Raw genomic sequence first — 15,305 nt, 5'->3', positions numbered from 1 at the left:
ATGAAAGTGAAAGAGGAGAGTGAAAATGTTGGCTTGAAGCTCAACATTCAGAAAACGAAGATCATGGCATCTGGTCCCATCACTTCATGGGAAATAGATGGAAAAACAGTGGAAACAGTGTCAGACTTTATTTTTGGGGGCTCCAAAATCACTGTAGATGCTGATTGCAGCCATGAAATTAAAAGACGCTTACTCCTTGGAAGGAAAGTTATGACCAACCTAGACAGTATATTAAAAAGCAGAGACATTACTTTGCCAACCAAGGTCCGTCTAGTCAAGGCTATGGTTTTTCCAGCGGTCATGTATAGATGTGAGAGTTGGACTGTGAAGAAAGCTGATCGCCGAAGAATTGATGCTTTTGAACTGTGGTGTTGGAGAAGACTCTTGAGAGTCCCTTGGACTGCAAGGAGATCCAACCAGTCCATTCTAAAGGAGATCAGCGCCTCCCTTGGGAACCTGGGTAGCCATGGGAAGCGTTCGTTACTCGGGGACCGCTTGGGAAGAGATGAGCAGCCATCAAAAAAAAGCACAAACAATGGAAGGACGGATACCACTGCGTATGTTAAAAGCATGTTGAAAGGAAAATAAGAAGCCAGGAGTCTCAGCATGAATCGATCTAGATCTCAGTCAGATGATGGTGGTGAAGAAACCTCATCCCAAGACCAGCATCATCAAGAAAATGAGAGAAGGTGGCAGCAAGAGCGTCTCCACAGAGAAGAAGCGTATTACCAGTTTATCAACAACCTCAATGATGAAGATTATCGGCTGATGAGAGACCATAATCTTTTAGGCACTCCTGGAGAAATAACATCAGAAGAATTACAACAGCGGTTAGATGGCATCAAGGAACAAATAGCGTCTCAGCCTGACTTGAGAAATGGGACAAACGCCAGAGACTCAGGGATCCCTCGAGAGAGTTCGAATGAAGATTCTCTGCTGGAATGGCTGAACACCTTTCTTCGCACAGGAAACGCAACTAGAAGTGGGCAGAATGGGAACCAGACCTGGAGAGCTGTGAGTCGAACCAACCCGCACAGTGGAGAGTTTCGGTTTAGTCTGGAAATCCACATCAACCAGGAGAACAGAGGATTTGAAATGGATGGCGAAGACTCTGCGGGCATGCCCTTCTCAGATGTCGGCCAAGATCAGGCTGCAGATGGGTCCCAGAGACCAAGCAGTCCTGTGGCCAGGCGAACCAGGAGCCAGTCTGCAGGGAATCTCAGCCGCGGTGCACGCATTCCCAGGACGCGCCTTGGCTCTGGGGGGCAGAGCTCAGTTGAAGGCTCTCTGTCTCCATTGGGAAGACTAAGAAATGGATTTGGGGGTGCATCTGGCAGTCCTGGACCTGGTGCCCCCCTCACTCATCTGAGCACCCCATCAGGTGGGAGTGAACTTAGGCAGAGGGAGGGGCAGCGGTTTGGAGCAGCCCATGTCTGGGAAAATGGGGCCAGAACCAATGTCACAGTGAGGAATACAAACCAAAGACTAGAGCCCATAAGACTACGGTCTACTTTCAGGAGTCGGAGCCGGTCGCCGATTCAGTGGCCGAGTGGCACAGTTTACCATAATTCACAAAGAGAGAGCCGGCCTTCCCAGCAGAGCACCAGGCAGTCTGTCAGGAGGAGAGGGGTAACCCGGGTCTTCCTGGAGCAGGACGCAGAAGGCAGAGGGGCCACGTCCTCGCTCTTCTCCAACTCCAGGCTCGTGTCCAGAATCACGGTGGAAGAGGAGGAGGAGGAGCCCAGCAGGCTGCCCGCAGCCGTGCGGCGACACCCGACCATCACCCTGGACCTGCAGGTGAGGAGGATTCGTCCTGGAGAGAGCAGCGACCGCGACAGCATCGCCAACAGGACTCGGTCTCGGGTGGGGCTGGCGGAGAACCGGATCTCCTTGGAGAGAAACAGCGGGGGCTTCCACCGCAGCATCTCACGCCAGGAGCGCTTGGGCATGCGCACCTACGTGAGCACCATCACCGTGCCGCTGCGCAGGGTGTCTGAGCACGAGCTCGCCCAGCCGTCTTCTGCGGCGCTGCGATCAATCCTAAGGCAGATCATGACTGGCTTTGGTGAGCTGAGTTCTCTCATGGAGGCCGAGTCAGAGTCAGAGGCGCAGAGCGATGGCCCGCACGGGCCGGCGCTGCGTTCAGACGCGGGTCCCCCCGGTGGGGCCACCGGCCCTCCCGCGGGAGGAGCCCCCCGGGGCCGGCTGGCCCGCGTGGAGCTCACCCCGCCTCATACCCTAGCCAGCGACCCCGTGGCGGGCCGGCCTGTGCGGAATTCAGGTAACTTAGTGGAGACAGGAACACTACCCATTCTTTGCCTTGCTCACTTCTTCCTGCTTAACGAGGGGGATGATGACGACCCCACGCGTGGTTTAACCAAAGAGCAGATCGACAATCTCTCCACCCGGAACTACGAGCACAGCGGTGCCGACGGCGAGCCGGGCAAGGCCTGCAGTGTGTGTATCAGCGACTACGTGGCCGGAAACAAGCTCAGGCAGTTACCCTGTATGCACGAGTTCCACATCCACTGCATCGACCGGTGGCTCTCAGAGAACTGCACCTGCCCCGTCTGCCGGCAGCCTGTTTTAGGGTCCGGCCTAGCCAACAGCGGGTGACACCCTGAGTCCCTCAGAGGCACACCACCGTGGAGCTGTGTTCAGGCATTGTTTTCTTGAATCATTTGTGATGCACTTACCAGGATGAAAAATAGCAGATGATTATAGTTTGAACTATTTTTTGTGTGTGCTTTTTTAACTTGTTAAAAAGAGTAAATTTATAGAAAGTTTAAAATGCAAATATTAAATTATCGTAAAGTACAGAATAGTTATTATTGCTAGAACCAAATAACCTTTAAAATATTTTTATTTTGGTAATTTTGTTCATGCTAAGCACTTTTATATCTGCACAGTTTGGTAGGTTACAAGTCAATATTTGTCCGAAAAGTCCTGCAGGGTTTTGCTTGGACTTTCAGGTCCCGTAGGCTTCATACAGTGTCCAGACATTGGTGTCTAAATAAGCCTTCCTTTAACTTTTCATTCTAAGGACAAGTGTCTTCATGAAAGAGTTCCTGGCTGAATGTTTGCTCAATGCACTTAAGTTACTTGAAATGTTAAATTTATTATGCCGCACTTAAATTTAATATGTGTATATATAAGTATATAATTTTAAGGTTAAAATATTCAGTCTGAAAACTACTGGTTTGGTTCTTATTTTAAGCTGTTGGGCTATTGCTGCATATGGCACAATGTTTAATATTTGCAGGATCATCTCGGGGAGGAAGTAGATTAAGATATTTAAAAATAGAGATAATTTATGAAGCGTTTCTGACAATCTGACTTATTAGATAGCAAGCAATATATAACACTGAACAAATATTTCTTTTTTCAGAAATGGAACATGGACATTTTAGAGCATAGAGGTTATTTGAGTTCTGCCTTTTCGTGACTTTTTTGAAAGTGCAAACTATTTTTTGGATTAAATTAAGTAAAATGTACAACTTGCATGGTTTCTCAAATTTAGTTTAAAATCTAAAAAAAAATCTGTAAAGAATCAAATGCATAGATACTATGTTAAGTTCATTTGGAGGCCAAAAAACTCCAGATAAAACAATGACAACAAAAGTAAGAGAATGTAGAATTTATACAAAGTATGCATTGAAGATCTGTTTCTACCAATAAATATTAAAACGTGTCAGCTATTAAAAAAAAAAAAAATAAAGGAGATCAATCCTGGGTGTTCATTGGAGGGACTGATGCTAAAGCTGAAACTGCAATACTTTGGCCACCTCATGCGACGAGTTGACTCACTGGAAAAGACTCTGATGCTGGGAAAGGTTGGGGGCGGGAGGAGAAGGGGACGACGGAGAATGAGATGGCTGGATGGCATCACTGACTCTGTGGACATGAGTTTGAGTGAACTCTGGGAGTTGGTGATGGACAGGGAGGCCTGGCGTGCTGTGATTCATGGGATCGCGGAGAGTCGCACACGACTGAGCGACTGAACTGAACTGAACTGACAAGGCATGTGGGATCTTAGCTGCCTGACCAGGGGTCAGACCCACACCACCTGCATTGGAAGGTGAAGTCTTAACCAACGGTCCACTAGGGAAGTCCCTGGTCAAACTTTAAAGAGCTTTGGTAGCTCCCTCTACATCCTCTCCATATTTCTATGCCTACTGGAGGGTAGACCTGCCCATTGACGGGGAACCCACTGTTGTACTGCCTCTTTCCCCTCTGGGTGAAAAAGCTTAACAGAGCCTATGAGGATATTCTCAACTCAGCCCAGACTACAATAAAAAAAACTCCTAGCCACAATAAAGACTTTTACTAGAAATCTTATTTATGTTTTTATGGTCTCTGAAACTCTTCTTTAATTACTGCCTACACAGAGCTCAAGATCTGTCAGGAATGATAAAGAATCATTCTCATTATTACCTTAAATTTACTTCCTTTCCACCCAATACATTAACCTTTATTGCTATAAGTTATGGCTGTTAGGAGCCAGAGCTAAAGAATAAAGTTTACTTTCATTTAAGATGTGAAGGCAGGCAAGTCACTGCTTTCTGGATGAGAGTTGAAAGAGGAACGGAGAGTGTGTCATTTGGTGGATACATAAAAAATGCATTATATTCCTTTTAGAAGATAATTATCTAGGAGTCGTTTGCTTCGATCAGTTAGAGGTTTCCTTCTGAGGTGGAAACTGAGGGGAAAGAAAAGAGAGAAAGATGGATTGGCTGACAGACGGACTAATTAAGTGATGAAGATACAGAAGAAATGAGAGGGTTATAGACCAGGAAGACAGCAGTTCTCTTGAAAGCAGCAGGGTGTGAAATGTCTCCTAAAAAGAAATCATAAAACAGATGGTCCAAGTTAAAGAAAGGATGTTTGGTTCTTGAAAAGTGCATTTCCTCTTACTACCACACTCAAATGTGTCTAAATAAGAAATGGAACAATACTTATTTAGGATGCTTAATGATAAATATTAGTCTTTTACTATTTATCTTTGGTTTAAAGATCTCAAAGTCTTTTTCTTGGCTTAGTTAGAACTTTGCAAATCCTTTATGGGGGTAAAGACATTGTTTTATTGATTGGATAGTGAAAATGATAGGAGTTGTCCCTCAAAAAATGATACAGGACCAAGAGACTACTTCTCAGCAATTTCTCCAGTCCTTCTGCTGGAAGCCCCCTGCCTATGACTCATGGTTATATAGCTTATTCCATCCATTGTTCCATTTTGTATTAATCAGGATTGTATTGGTTGATAAGTATAAAAAACCCAATTCAAAGTAATTTAATCAAAGCAAACAAGCAAACAGACAAACCTAGGAAGCCCAGTGATTGCCTTCAGGTCAGATTCAATCCATGCATTCTAACAACCTCATCAGAACTGTCATCTCTGACCACTGGCTACAAGAGCCTGACTTGGGTTATTTTCTAAGTCTCTCTCCTGCCAGTGACTAGCTGATCTCTAGAGCTGTGGCCTGGAATGGTCCCTAGAACTCACTATTCCCCAGAAAGAAGGCTCATGTTAGTCTCTAGGAAAGATTCTGTTTGGCTGACCCACATATATTCTCACTCATTTCCCAGGTATGAATAGTGAGCCCCTTGAAACCCCTTGACTGGACACTGTACCTGAATCACATGGAGAGTAGGACAGAAGTTTCCATTAGGAAGAAATAGACCAAAAATATAACAGATGCTAACTACACATTCAATACCATAGAAAGTTTTCATAGACTTAGACCGTTTGTGTTCTATCTTATCCTAACATCCATATTGGATAAAAAGTGCTAATTGCAATGTTGACTGTTTCTGTTTCCCATATTCAGTTTCTGTCCTTTTGTTGTTCCCCTGCTGGAAAACCCACTCTTCAGTTTGCTTTTATCCTTCCTGATGCCCTCTTGCTGATCTCCTCTTAACCTTCCACAACAGTTTACATCACTCAACCTGATACTTAATAGAAGCCATGCTTGTGGTCTTTTCTGAACTTTCATTTGTGTTAGCCCTTGTTTCCCAGTCAGACTGTAAAGCACCATAAGGAACACATATGGCTTCATGTATTGCCTGGCACATGGTGTACTCAGTACTATGGCTGAACTTTCAGAATTACCCATTTTACACCTATTGTTTAGTTTGTATGCTATGCTCAGTCGCTCTGTTGTGTCCCACCCTTTGGGACTGCATGGATTTAGCCCACCAGGCTCCTGTGTCCATGGAATTTTCCAAGCAAGAATACTAGAGTGAGCTTCCATTTCCTACTCCAGGGGATCTTCCTGACCCAGGGATCGAACTCACATCACTTGTGTCTCCTGCATTGGCAGGAGGATTCTTTACCGCTGCAACACCTTGGAAGCCCATTGTCTGGTTTAATCATTAGTAAAATGAAGATGATAATGCCAACCACACAGGGCACATATGAAGTATATGATGGTATCTTTGAGATGCTTATCACACAGTTGCTGTTGCTGCTGCTGCTAAGTCGCTTCAGTCGTGTCCGACTCTGGGCGACCCCAGACGGCAACCCACCAGGCTCCCCTGTCCCTGGGATTCTCCAGGCAAGAACATTGAAGTGGGCTGCCATTTCCTTCTCCAGTGCATGACAGTGAAAAGTGAAAGTGAAGTCGCTCAGTTGTGTTTGACTCTTAGCAACCCCATGGACTGCAGCCCACCAGGCTCCTCCGTCCATGCGATTTTCCAGGCAAGAGTACTGGAGTGGGTTGCCATTGCCTTCCATTATCACACAGTAAGTATTCAATAGTGTATCTTTTATCCACATATGTATGCAATAAATTATGGATATACACACACATATATACATATTAATGTATAATCTAGATGATAAATTTCCTAAGGACAGAGCCCACGTCTCTTCTTTTTCTTTCTTGCCTTGCCTGAGGCAGCACAGCACAGACGCTCCATGTGAATCTGTGACCCTCTGATTCTAACACTCAGATTCTGATTTTGTCATCTCCCACATGATATCATGCTAATGAAAACGACTGCTGCATCATTATATACACTTTCAATTTCCCTCTGGTCATAGGGAAGCACCTGAAAGCACAAAACACAAACATAAGCAAGTAGCTGGGCACATGTGGATTCTTCCCAGAAGTCCTCCTTGTGGTCCTGGTCTGTGAAGTTTTTGCAAACTAGTGCAAAGAAAAGGACTGGAGTGGGAAAAGTGAGTGACAGGGAGTCCAGGATCTTCTGGCAAATCTCTGATGAATAATTTTCCTTTCTTCCCTTTGTCATGGTTCTTGGAAAAATGACCATTTCCAGTTTTGTTAAAGAAATACAATGAAAGCTAATAAGCCCCATTTCACTTTTAGTTTTCAAACTAAGGACATCAGCACACAGGTTATTAGGCTAGCATGTGAGAATGCTAAGTCACTTCAGTTGTGTTTGACTCTTTGCAACTCTATGGACTGTAGCTCACCAAGATCCTCTGTCCATGGGTTTCTCCAGGCAAGAAGACTGGAGTGAGTTGGCATTTCCTACTCCAGAGGACTTTCCTGACCCAGGAATTGAACCCATGTCTCTTACGTCTCCTGCACTGATTGGCAGGCAGATTCTTTACCACCAGTGCTTCCTGGGAAACCCATTTCTGGTTAAGTATTTTCATGCTTTTATAAGTCACTGGGACACTGATAGTCTGGAAATTACATAAGAGTTAACATCATAGTTTTATTTCAGAGTTGTTTCTGAACCAAGCAAGATATTTTATGGGCTACTAAATACTTTATACACCAAAGTTTAAAAGAAAATATCATTACATACCATTTGAAAAATTCACCTTCTCAAGGGGAAGCTCTTCTTTACTGAAGGGCACTAGATAAAAGCAATATGAAATTAGAAAAATCACCATCTTGAAATGATCAATATAATAATTATTCAGCCAAGAATCACCAGATGCTGCCAAAACAATTCAGTTCAGTTCAGTCGCTCAGTCGTGTCCGACTCTTTGCGACCCCATGAATCACAGCACTCCAGGCCAACCTGTCCATCACCAACTCCCGGAGTTCACTCAAACTCATGACCATCAAGTTGGTGATGCCATCCAGCCATCTCATTCTCTGTCGTCCCCTTCTCCTCCCGCCCCCAATCTTTCCCAGCATCAGAGTCTCTTCCAGTGAGTCAACTCATCGCATGAGGTGGCCAAAGTATTGCAGTTTCATCTTCAGCATCAGTCCTTCCAATGAACACTCAGGATTGATCTCCTTTAGAATGGACTGGTTGGATCTCCTTGCAGTCCAAGGGACTCTCAAGAGTCTTCTCCAGCACCACAGTTCAAAAGCATCAATTCTTTGGTGATCAGTTTTCTTCACAGTCCAACTCTCACATCCACACATGACCACTGGAAAAACCATAGCCTTGACTAGATGGACCTTGGTTGGCAAAGTAATGTCTCTGCTTTTTAATATGCTATCTAGGTTGGTCATAACTTTCCATCCAAGGAGTAAGTGCCTTTTAATTTCATGGTTGCAATCAGCATTTGCAGTGATTTTGGAGCCCCAAAAAACAAAGTCTGACACTGTTTCCACTGTGTCCCCATCTATTTCCCATGAAGTGATGGGACCAGATGCCATGATCTTCGTTTTCTGAATGTCGAGCTTCAAGCCAACCTTTTCACTCTCCTCTTTCACTTTCATCAAGAGGCTTTTGAGTTCCTCTTCACTTTCTGCCATAAGGGTGGTGTCATCTGCATATATGAGGTTATTGATATTTCTCCCAGCAATCTTGATTCCAGCTTGTGCTTCTTCCAGCCCAGCATTCCTCATGATGTACTCTGCATATAAGTTAAATAAACAAGGTGACAATATACAGCCTTGACGTACTCCTTTTCCTATTTGGAACCAGTCTGTTGTTCCATGTACAGTTCTGACTATTGCTTCCTGACCTGCATACAGGTTTCTCAAGAGGCAGGTCAGGTGGTCTGGGATTCCCATCTCTTTCAGAATTTTCCACAGTTTATTGTGATCCACACAGTCAAAGGCTTTGGCATAGTCAATGAAGCAGAAATAGATGTTTTTCTGGAACTCTCTTGCTTTCTCCATGATCCAGTGGATATTGGCAATTTGATCTCTGGTGCCTCTGCCTTTTCTAAAACCTGCTTGAACATCTGGGAGTTCACGGTTCACATATTGCTGAAGCCTGGCTTGGAGAATTTTGAGCATGATTTTACTAGGGTGTGAGATGAGTGCAATTGTGCGGTAGTTTGAGCATTCTTTGGCATTGCCTTTCTTTGGGATTGGAATGAAGACTGACCTTTTCCAGTCCTGTGGCCACTGCTGAGTTTTCCAAATCTGCTGGCATATTGAGTGCAGCACTTTCACAGCATCATCTTTCAAGATTTGAAATAGCTCAACTGGAATTCCATCACCTCCACTAGCTTTGTTCGTAGTGATGTTTTCTAAGGCCCACTTGACTTCACTTCCAAGATGTCTGGCTCTAGGTCAGTGATCACGTTATCGTGACTATCTTGGTCATGAAGATCAAGATAATTTGCCAAAACAATTAGGTGAAAATATATTGGGAAACAAGATGTTCACATAACCTCAATGTACCAGTTCATAGATCACTTATCAATTTTAAAGGGAGAAATAATTTCAAAAGGAGAAATTCTTAAAGTATTCTAGCCAACATGAGTTTAAATAAATGATCAAACTTGACATCATCTAACGATGAAATAACTGAGGTTATGTATTCTTTTTTTTTTGAGTGGACGTTAGTTGTGTAACTCTTGATGTGATACAAATGCTATGACAGACAAAAAAGGATGGTGGAACTCTTCTAGATTAAAAAGATGAGAGTTACTGAGCTAATGAGTAAGGCTGGTCTACTTCTCAATATCCACATTACAACAAATGACCATGCTGCCTAGTTAGCAGGGGCAGCTTAGATCTCCAACCATTTATAGATTCCAACAGATTACAGAATGAGAGTCAGAGAACAGGGAGATAATGAACAGACAACGTCTCCCTGGAATCTTGTGTTCAGAGGGATTCTGAACTCGTATTTATAGAAAAATTCCATGACTGACTAATGAATAATTGAGAATGTCAGCACACATGCCTTATAAATATTAATACTTAAAACAGTAGGAGGAAGATTTTCTTAACCCTTAAATAAAGGCTGCATTAAAGGGATTTTGGGGAATGTGATCCCAGAGAGCAACTGAACAGGGAATGTGGGAAAACCAATGCAAAAATGCAGTATTAAGTTGGCTATTGTGCGAAGTGATGCTGACTATAGTTTATTCCAGAGTACCTTCTGGGGAACCTTAGGAAATTTATCCCACAATTACTTGCCTCAGGAATAAAAGAAAGAACTATTAATATTCGTCTTCCAGGTGGCGCTAGTGGTAAAGAACATGCCTGCCAGTGCAGGAAGACATAAGAGACACGGGTTTGATTCCTGGGTTAGGAAGATCCCCTGGAGGAGGGCATAGCAGCCCACTCCAGTATTCTTGCTTGGAGAATCCCATGGACAGACGAGCCTGGCGGGTCCATTGGGTCGAATAGAGTTAGACATGACTGAAGCTATTTAGCACGCACCATTGCTTTGCCAACCAAGGTCCGTCTAGTCAAGGCTATGGTTTTTCCCGTGGTCATGTATGGATGTGAGAGTTGGACTGTGAAGAAAGCTGATTGCCGAAGAATTGATGCTTTTGAACTGTGGTGTTGGAGAAGACTCTTGAGAGTCCCTTGGACTGCAAGGAGATCCAACCAGTCCATTCTAAAGGAGATCAATCCTGGGTGTTCATTGGAAGGACTGATGCTAAAGCTGAAACTCCAATACTTTGGCCACCTCATGCGACGAGTTGACTCACTGGAAAAGACTCTGATGCTGGGAAAGGTTGGGGGCGGGAGGAGAAGGGGACGACCGAGAATGAGATGGCTGGATGGCATCACCGACTCTGTGGACATGAGTTTGAGTGAACTCCGGGAGTTGGTGATGGACAGGGAGGCCTGGCGTGCTGTGATTCATGGGGTTGCAAAGAGTCGGACACGACTGAGCGACTGAACTGAACTGAACTGAACTGAACTGAACTGTCAGTCAAGGGAGGCTCAGAGACACTAACTCCTTTGCATTTCCAAACTGCATACCTGAGTGTTGAGTGGGTCCTGGGGAAACTAGCTGCCAGTTTCAGAGGAGCCCCAGGGCAGGAGGCATGAACAGGCCTGGAGGTGAAGTGTTGTCAGGCTGTCAGGCTGTCCCTGTGCAAGGCTGATCAAAGTCACCACAGCAGTGACTAGAGGCAGAGGTGGCAAGAGAAGGAGATGAAATTATGCTTAAAAGGTGTGTCAAATACCGTGAGCTTTTTTTTCTCTCTTGCCCACACCATGCGGTTTGTGGGATCTTAGTTCCCCAACCAGGGATTGAACCCAAGCCCTCGGTAGTGAAAGCACAGAATTCTAACCACTGGACCACCAGGGAATTACCCAATACATCTTCCTTGTGTCTGCTCTTTTGGGTCTTATTCTCATAATTCCATATGCTCAGTTGTGGAACAAAACTCCATAGAACGTCACCCAGTAAAGGAAGAATACATTCAAGCTCTGATCTCAGAAACCATATTGCCAGGATTCACATCTAACCAGTTACTTCAGATTTAAATTTATTCACTAAACACAGTGAATCATGCTGCCCAGCCTTAGAACACAGCTGCTATAGAGGTAACAATTTTAATGAAAAAAATTTATAGTGTAATATACTAAGAAAATAAGGAATTCTCATCATTCACCATACAATAGTAGCCTGGCCCATATTAATCATTATTTCTGTGAAAATTAATATTCCCCACAAGCTTTTGAGAAACACATTAACACTAGTGAAGCATAAAATTGATAGGTATTAAGAAATTTTGGTACTCTAACGTGTATTTCTTTTTGTCCATGTTCTGTGAGGAGCATACCGAGTTTTAGACTTTTTATTTTGAGAGACATCATTTTTTATCACTCTCTTAGCTGTCTTATGGGGAATGGCTATAAATGCTAATATGCATCAGGGGATCACCTGTCCTTGCTCTAACTGTGAGAAGACGTTTCATGAAAGCATGGCCTGTGAGCAAGCATTTTGTATCACCGAAAGGCACCATGTTGCTGACAGTCACACTGCTGGGTCTTAGTCCAGGAAGACAATGGGGTTAAATTTTATAAGCTGCAGTCTGTCCTCAGAGTCAAAGTTTACTCCCAAAATTTTGTGTTTAAATTTCTTGGCAGATGAGAGCAACATCTTCATTTTCAATAGGAAACATTTTTCTTACAAGAGGAAAAATATTCCAGGAGAAAAAAAAATCTTAAAATTTAGTGGAGGAGGGACCAAGGGAAATAGTGCAATGGGTCCTCCTGGAATGATAAACGTAGGTCCCTTTAGTCTGTCATGGCAGAAACAGAGTCACGCTGAGACAGGTGTTTGCTTACCAAAGCTTCCTGAGACTTGATTATCCAACAATTACTTATTGAGTATCTGCTCTGTGCCTAGCTTGGTGCTAGATAGTTTGTATAAATGATCTGGAGATATTTAAAATCACCCGACTATATAGTCATGTTAGGTGGTTCAGGTCAGTCCTTCTACAACACAGTTGCTTTGAGAGATCACAAATGTTTGTCCTTGTTTATTGGTTTATTTGTAGAATATCACTCTCCAAAATGCAAAATAAATCTGAAGTCAGTACAATATTGTGAAAAGAGCTCACACACTGTCTGCTCCTGAGGCCGCTGACTGTCTCTTGTTGGTTGAAGTCTTCACCTAACAATGCTGAGACTGCTGCCTATTTCTACTGCTCTATGAGGGCTTCGGCTCATATGCTTATGTTCTGTCCTTCAACACTGAGCTTATGGTGTTCTTTTTTTTTCATATTTTCCCCCCTACTACCTGCATATTTTCAACTAAACGAGGCATGTGGGGCTCTCAGTGCACCCATCCGAATGTGCTTCTGTGTGATCTTAGACCACTTCATCGTTGATTTGTTCATTCGCCCATGCATTTGACAACAAATGGCTAACTGAGCACCTATACCATGGGCTGTGGGGTGGGCAATAGAGATAAGGTACCGAGAGAGGCACAGCCTTGACTTTAAGCCTAGAGGGAGAGACAGATAAACAAACGGTCAATTACCATATAGTGTGGTACGTGCTTCAATGTGATAAACGTGGGGTTCTTTGCTAGTGCCTTATCAGGACTTAGTGGGATGCCCCAGGGAGATCATCCAATAGCAGTTTTTTTCAAACAATCTATATTGCACTTAATGTGTGCAGGGAAGCCTCTATCAGAAATGCCTGGGGGCTTCCCTGGTGGCTCAGTGGTAAAGAATCCACCTGACAATGCAGGAGATACGGGTTTGATTCCTGGTCCGGGAAGATCTCACATGCTGCAGAGCAACTAAGCCTGTGTGCCAGAACTATTGAGCCTACGATTTAGAGCCCGGGAACCACGACTATGAAGCCCACATGCTGCAACTACTAAAGCCTTCATGCCCTAGAGCCTGTGCTCTGCAACAGGAAAAAAAAAAAGAGAAGTTGCTCAGTCGTGTCCGACTCTTTGCGACCCCATGGACTTCAGCTGACCAGGCTCCTTAATCCATGGGATTTTCTAGACAAGAAAACTGGAGTGGGTTGCCATTTCCTTCTCCAGGGGATCTTCCCGATCCAGGGATCGAACCCGGGTCTCCCGCAGGCAGACTCTTTACCATCTGAGCCACCAGGGAAGTCCCAACAAGAGAAGTCACTGCAATAAGAAGCCCGGGCACAGCAACTAGAGAAAAGCCCACACAGTGAAGAAGACCCAGCACAGCCAAAAATAAATAAATAAAGTTATTAAAAAAAGAGAAACTCTCAGAATTTTTTTCAAAGAAATATAGATTCCAAGATCTAAAAGACTCCCTGGGGTTAGGGCTGAGTAATCTGCATTTTCACAAAGTACTCCTGGTGATCCTTGTGCCCAGTGAAGTGTGAGAACCAACAACTTGGTTCAGTGCTTGTTCCTTCTCTAACATCTATGTAATAACCAGGAAGCCATATCATAATGTAACAGCAAGAGTGCTGTCATAGAGACAATCTTGATTCAAATGTAAATCACTGATTTTTGGTAAAAGCATTGTTAATGTCCCTGGTGACTCAGATGGCAAAGATCTGCCTGCAATGCAGGAGAACTGGGTTCGATCCATGGGTCAGGAAGATCCCCTGGAGAAGAGAATGACTACCCACTCTGGTATTCTTGCTTGGAGAAGCCCCATGGACAGAGGAGCCTGGTGGGCTACAGTTCATGGGGTCACAAAGAGTTGGACATGACTGAGTGACTCACCACAGAGCCTGCAACCCACGTATTAACTGGCCAGACTAAATAAATTCATCTACACAAAGTATTAAGAAGAGTCCCTGGCACCTCATCTGGACTCAGCCATCATTCTAGATCAGTTCCCATCCCTTTTCTTGTAGGTTGCTGCTGCTAAGTCACTTCAGTCGTGTCCGACTCTGTGTGACCCCATAGACGGCAGCCCATCAGGCTCCCCCGTCCCTGGGATTCTCCAGGCAAGAACACTGGAGTGGGGTGCCATTTCCTTCTCCAATGTGTGAAAGTGAAAAGGGAAAGTGAAGTCGCTCAGTCATGTCTGACTCGTAGCGACCCCATGGACTGCAGCCTACCAGGCTCCTCCGTCCATGGGATTTTCTAGGCAAGAGTACTGGAGTGGCTTGCAGTTGCCTTCTCCGTTCTTGTAGGTAGCTGCCTTATATTTTCTGGGGCATGCATGCACAATCATGTCTGACTCTTTGTGACTCCATAGACTGTAACCCACAAGGCTCCTCTGTCTTTGAGATTTTCCAGGAGAGAATACTGGAGTGGGTTGTCATTCCTTCCTCCAGGGTATCTTCCCAACCCAGGGATTGAACCTGTGTTTCTTGTGTCTCCTGCATTGGCAGTTGGATTCTTTACCATTGGTGCCATCTGGGAACCCCCTTTTCTTGGGGGAAGGGCATATTAAATTGTGAATTTTGTCCTAAAAAAGATCTTCTAACCACATCTGGAGTGTTAATTTCAAGCCCCGTTTGATGAGGGGCTGAGATGTGTCAAAGTGCACTCAGAAGACAGGACAAGAGTATCTCTATGAGATGGAAGGAAATGATCTTCCTCTGAGGAAGTCCTCTGCAAACAATTTGCTTTCTGGAGTGTTGTCACATCTTTGCTTTACACAGTATAATAGGCAGAAGAATGGCCCCCAAAGATGTCCCTGCCCTAATCTCCAGAACCTGTGACTCTTACCTTGCATGGCAAATGGGAGTTTTCCAGATGTAATTAAGTTAAGG

At 44.3% G+C, this 15,305-nt stretch overlaps 1 pseudogene; it reads left to right on the top strand.

Moving 5' to 3' along the window:
* The first annotated feature begins 449 nt into the window (after positions 1 to 449).
* LOC148776025 (E3 ubiquitin-protein ligase RNF6 pseudogene) lies at positions 450 to 2,648 on the top strand (annotated as a pseudogene).
* Positions 2,649 to 15,305: the final 12,657 nt, after the last annotated feature.

This window comes from Moschus berezovskii, chromosome 12, assembly GCF_049115385.1.
Source record: "Moschus berezovskii isolate FMDL1 chromosome 12, NW_MosBer_1.0, whole genome shotgun sequence".
NCBI classification, from domain to species: domain Eukaryota; kingdom Metazoa; phylum Chordata; class Mammalia; order Artiodactyla; family Moschidae; genus Moschus; species Moschus berezovskii.
Note: the sequence above shows the minus strand (reverse complement) of the source record. Positions and strands in the feature narration are given on the sequence as shown.